We start from the raw sequence: 5,714 nt of genomic DNA, 5'->3' as shown, positions 1-5,714 counted from the left end.
CCTGCTGGGCTCCGGCGATCCTTCCGCCTCAGCTTTCCGAGTAGCTAGAATTACAGGTATGCGCTACCACGCCTGGCTGATTTTTTTATTTATTGTAGAGATGAGGTCTCGCTGCCCTGGTGGGTCTCAAACCTGCGGGCTCAGGCAATCCACTCACCTCAGCCTCCCAAAGGTGTGGGATTACAGGCTGAGCCACCAAACCTGGCTGGCATGTGTTTCTTTATTTTATGTCTCCCTTTCTGTGGTGTTTTCTGCCAACCCGTTGGCACTGTTAAAATTTCTGCCTTTTGTTGTTAAGGTTGTGGAAAAATTGCCTGCTGCATATACGAAGCGCTACCGGTTATCTTAAACTCTTTCCCGGGACCACACCCCCTCCCTTCCTTAGCCTGTGTTCTCCTTCATAAATTCTGAAGTAGTTCATTCTAATCCACCTGTAAAAAAATGTAGAAATGTCTCTTATATGCTACTTAGCTTTTGCTAACTCAGTGCAAGTTAATGCTAGCCTTGGAGAAAATAATTTTATAATCTTTCTCTGGTAACTAAGGGACTGAATAGGCTGTTCTTGTTTTCAAATGCTAAAAGCCAGGGTAGTTAAAATTAAGTCTTTTTCTAAAGGTTTAGGTCTTGCCTAAGATCGTAATCAACTGCTCGTACCTGTAAAACTGTTGGGAAGTCTCTTAAAGTCATGTAATGTATGCTGAGTCCCTACTTTATATTGTAATGCTAAATAACACTAATGCTTGCTTTTTTGGCTATGCCTAACTAGCATACCTCTTACAAGACTGGTAAAGCTTTAAATGCTGAATACTTTGCAGGACTTAATAAGGCATGGGAACTGGTCATTCTCACCTGATTAAGTCACCTTGTAAGCTCAGTACTTCACCTAAGGGACAGGTCAAGTACTAGGCACACTCTGTGGAGCATAGAGTAAGACCTAATCACTCTAATTTAATTGTCCATGTCTTACAACTAAGGCTACTGTTTAGTAATTCATGAGGATTTCTGACAATTTTGCCTGTTCATAAGTAGGAATAAGTAGAAACAGATCATTTTACATCTACGTGGTCTGTTCACTCTAAAAGGTTTTGTACCAGGCCATTTTGTAGACATCATTGGGAAGTCGTGGAGCCAAAAAAAAAAAAAGGGTGGGGGGCTTCAAGAAAGGCTGAAACACTCAGTCTGGGAGAAGCCATCAGGGTTCCAGGGATTCCTGGCATTGCTGTTTAAGACTTTATTTAGTTATTAGTTTGCTTTAGAATTCTCCTTTGAGGAATAAATTGCCAGCATTCAAAACAAATTCTGGGTTTTCAAGAAACGTGACCAAGAAAATATGTAATAATCTGTACCCTCAGACACCCCAATGGGACAGATTTTGAATGACTGGAGCAAATTAAAATTACGTGGTTTAATAACAATAAGTGCATTATTAAAAATCAAATTTGAACTCACTACAAGTTAGCAGATAATAAGATTTGGAAAAGAACAAAACTATCTGGCAATTAAATTCACTTTGTAGACCTAAGGAAAAATAAAATGGTCAAAAGTTCTGTATGCAGAGGCATTTTAAAAATTTATTTCACAGCCGGGCTCGGTGGCTCAGTCTGTAAACCCCCGCCTTTGGGAGGCTTAGGTGAGTGGATTGCCTAAGCCTGCAGGTTCGAGACCCACCTGGGCAGCGAGACCTCATCTCTACAATAAATCAAAAAATCAGCTGGGCGTGGTAGCGCATGCCTGTAATTCCGGCTACTTGGAAGGCTGAGGCAGAAGGATCGCTGGAGCCCAGCAGGTCGAGGCTGCAGTGGCCGAGAGCGGCCACTGAACTCCAGTCTGGGTGACAGAGTGAGACTCCAACTCAAAAAAAAAAAAAAATTTATTTCACTACTTTGCAAACAAGATTATATCCTATAGAATACTAAGTACCAAACTCCAGAGGCTTGACTCAGGACTATGAATACCAAACTCCCAATTACAGAAAGCCTCTGAAGTTCTTAGAAACTGAAACCTTAAGAAAAAAAAGAGAGAAGAACTCCAAAATGAGCACCTGCCAGAGGAAAGGTAAACAAATTGGCAGTTGCCACTAAAGGCAAAGCTCCAACCACCCAAAAGAGGCCTGATAAGGATAAACCTGCTAAGGGGGATGGTATCAGCTGCTATGAATGTGGTCAATCTGGACACCTAAAGCACAATTGTTCTTGATGGCCTAAGCCCCAAGGACCTTGTCCAACATTCGGATTAAAAAGCCACTAAAAGAGATGGTGTAGCCTCTCCCGAAGGGGGGAGAAAACACCTAGCTAGGTGATGGTGGCTGTTGACTGAAGGAGGAGGGGCATGGCCCAGCGCAGCACTCTGTTTGCCATCAATCCAGAGAATCCTTGGGTCTATATGAATGTGGCTGGGGTCCAAATTAATTTCTTAATTAATACTGAGACTAAGTCTCTAGCTCTTGTGCTCATACTGAACTTTCTCCTAAAACCTGCTCTCTAGTGGGAGTTACAGGTGTTCCAAAAGTTAAATGTTCACCTAACGGTTACTAAAAGGTGAGTTCAAATTATAACTGTAAAAGGTTATCTATAAATAAATAAAAAGGAAAGCAAAAAGCAAAGGAAAAATATAAAAAGGTTGTTGGTATACAAATAAGGTTTTAGTAAGAAAACAAAAAAGGAGGAATATAAGAAAAAATAATATTTTTATCTAAAAAAGAAATCTTATATGGTAAATTTCTGTGCTATAACAAAGTAGATAGTTATCTAAGAATTTTTTTTAAAAAGGGGTTAAAGAACAAAAATAAAATAGTATAAGCTTGCCAAAAATGGTATAAGAAAAGTTTATGAAAAAATATATATACAGAAACAATCTAGGCATAATAAAGTCTTTTCTGGATGCAAATCTCCAAACATTTTTGTATTTCTCTTAAAATTTTATATAAAATTTACTTGAGTGCCTAGTTCAAATTATAGTCTAAAAACAATCTGTCAGGCTACCATTATAGCCCAGAAATACATTTAAAAACTCCAAAGGATAGTACTTGTAATAAAGCCGCAGAAATTAAAGTTTATAATTTAAGTTATACTAATAACTTTAGGCCTTGTAGCTCTTGTACAAAAGGTAATCAGCCACTGCCTAAAATTGTCAAAATGTATGCCTAACTTTATTCTTTTTATTGTGCCAGAATCCAGTAATTTCATGCCCACATAACGGTCATGCAAGAATTCCAGTCAGTGCCAGCAAACAAATCTGGACGCCTCAAGTCAGACAGGGAGAGATTTTTCGATCTCTGGCTAGGTAGGACTGCACCCATTATCAGCTCTGAAGAAATTACAGAAGACGGACCTTCACCCCTCAGCACCTCAAATGATTATGGGATCGAAAAAATCTCTAAAGAGTAAATAACTAAGGCAGGGTAGCTAGCACAGGCTAGACATAAATAAATTTCCTATAGGTCGGTTTTAAAAGGCGTTTAAACATTTCTACTGCAGGCCAAGTGGCAACCTATCCCACCCCTTAGCAAAACCAGGGAAAACTCCATCAGATATAGAACTAGGACAGTACAATCTTTCAATTTGCGGTTTAGTATAATAATCACTAAAAATCCTTTGGAGACACGAGTAAACTAAACATAGGTATTTGGTATTGCATCACTCAGGATCCAAATCCCTGAAATGGGATTTGTTAAACCTTTAAAATTGTGTAACGGTAGGCCTTTTCCCTACACCTCTGAAGGAAAGGGGGCCACAAACATAAATGCTCATAAGAAAATGTGTTGTCCATTTGGGACAAATTTTAATCACAGTTTATAAGCTTATTTCCCTAGACACTTCTTGGACAAGAAGAAACTCAAACACCCCAGGGGGGCAAGTGCTGCTAAAAATTGAAGAAAGGAAGGACCCAACCAACAACCATAAGAAAAGAAAAGGACCCTGAGGGTGGTCCTGTTCCTATACTAGTCTATAGAATTTAAGTACCTAACTTCTCTATCATGATAAAACCCCTCTATGAAGCCTCAAAGGGGGGTAAACAGGAGCCCCTGCTATGGGAAAAGGCCCAGAAATAGGCCTTTAAATGAATTAAACAGGATTCTCTTGAAATTCTTTATGGGCGGCCACCCCCTCTCATTAAGGACATACAGGAAGACTTAAAAGAATTAGGAAGTCTTACCCTAAAACAGCAAATGCAAGCCTTAGGTTCAGTCCTAAATGCCATCCATTGTCAAGTCACAGAATGATTGCCAATTAGTTTAACTACTGATGCCCATTCTTTTAAGCCAGGTAATATGGTATGGGTAAAAGAGTGAAATGTACAACCTCTAAGCCCCTCTGGAGGGGGCCATTTACTGTTTTTTTGTTTACCCTGACCACAGTCAAAGTAGCTGAAGTAGTTCCTCGGATCCATTATAGCAGAATAGGACTGGGAGTGCACTGCAGATTAAGGTGCAACACCCCTTAAGCTGACCGTCCGTAAAGTCAAAATTTCTCAAGCCCTGCTCTAAAAGCCTAAGGATACTTCAAGCCCTGCTTCAGTCACACACCGGAGGCTGACTGATCAACACATGGCAGAAGATTAAGGATTCAGCTTAAGAACTCAGTGGACACTACTGACAAGCCATTGTTTTGCTTTGTCAACCTTTATATTTGCTAAACTGTCATTTTAATTGCTGTAGAACTAACTTTATTTGCTATAGAATTAACAGAGTTGTCCCCATTGAGCATGTTAGAAAAGGGTTTCACTAGCATTCCCTTCTTTCTTATAATAGGAAATGTTCTTGTGCTTTTATGTATTTCTGCCTAATTTGGGTGTTTATCACTTCCCTCACACACCCAGCATGTACGTGTATAGAAACTATCTGGCCAGACATAAGAGTTTTCCATCGTTATTCATCCCAGCCAGGAGTTTGCTCTGGTGGCCAACAAGGCCTGTTTGGTATTGAGCATCTGCTTAAATTTTCTCAATGTACTAAAGGGCTATTTTGAACATATGAAAAGGTTGCATATGCCCAGCTCCCAGCTTTATGAAAAGGCACATGTACCATAAGAATAACCCAGCCATGATTTTTCCTTCTGCCTAATCCAAGGGGGGGTGAACTAGGCATTCCCCTTTATGAAAGCCTCAAAACATGAGATGCTCAATCCCTCAACCAAGTTCCTAATATAGGAGGAACCGACCCAGGTTTTGGAAAAATGACAAATGGCCACCCCAGAGAATTATAAATACTTATGGCCCAGCCACATGGGCACAAGATGGGAGTCGAAAATGCCACACACCTATATATATATATGCTAAATCGCATTAGCAGGTTACAAACTATCTTAGAAATTATAACTAATCAAACTGCCACGGCTTTTGAGCTTGTTGCTCAGCAGCAAGCCCAAATGCGCGCAGCTATTTATCAAAACCGCTTAGCTTTGGACTACCTGCTGGCAGAAAAAGATGTGGCAAATTTAATAGCTCTAACTGTTGTTTGCAAATAGATAATAATGGTAAAGTTATAACTGATATAGCCACCAATGTTAGAAGACTTGTCCATGTCCCGGTGCAAACATGGCAAGGCATAAAAATCGGCAATTAATTTGAAAACATGTTCTTGGGTCTGGGAGGATTTAAGTATATTATTGGAGTTGTAGTCCTATTGGTGGGATCCTGTCTTATCCTCCCTTGTATAGCCCCAATAATTATAAATGCCATTTCTAAGTTTGTGGAAACTGTTGTTGAACGAAAAA

The sequence above is a fragment of the Carlito syrichta genome, unplaced genomic scaffold (genome assembly GCF_000164805.1).
Source record: "Carlito syrichta isolate Samal-C Ts95f unplaced genomic scaffold, Tarsius_syrichta-2.0.1 Scaffold309016, whole genome shotgun sequence".
Taxonomy (NCBI): Eukaryota; Metazoa; Chordata; class Mammalia; order Primates; family Tarsiidae; genus Carlito; species Carlito syrichta.
Note: the sequence above shows the minus strand (reverse complement) of the source record.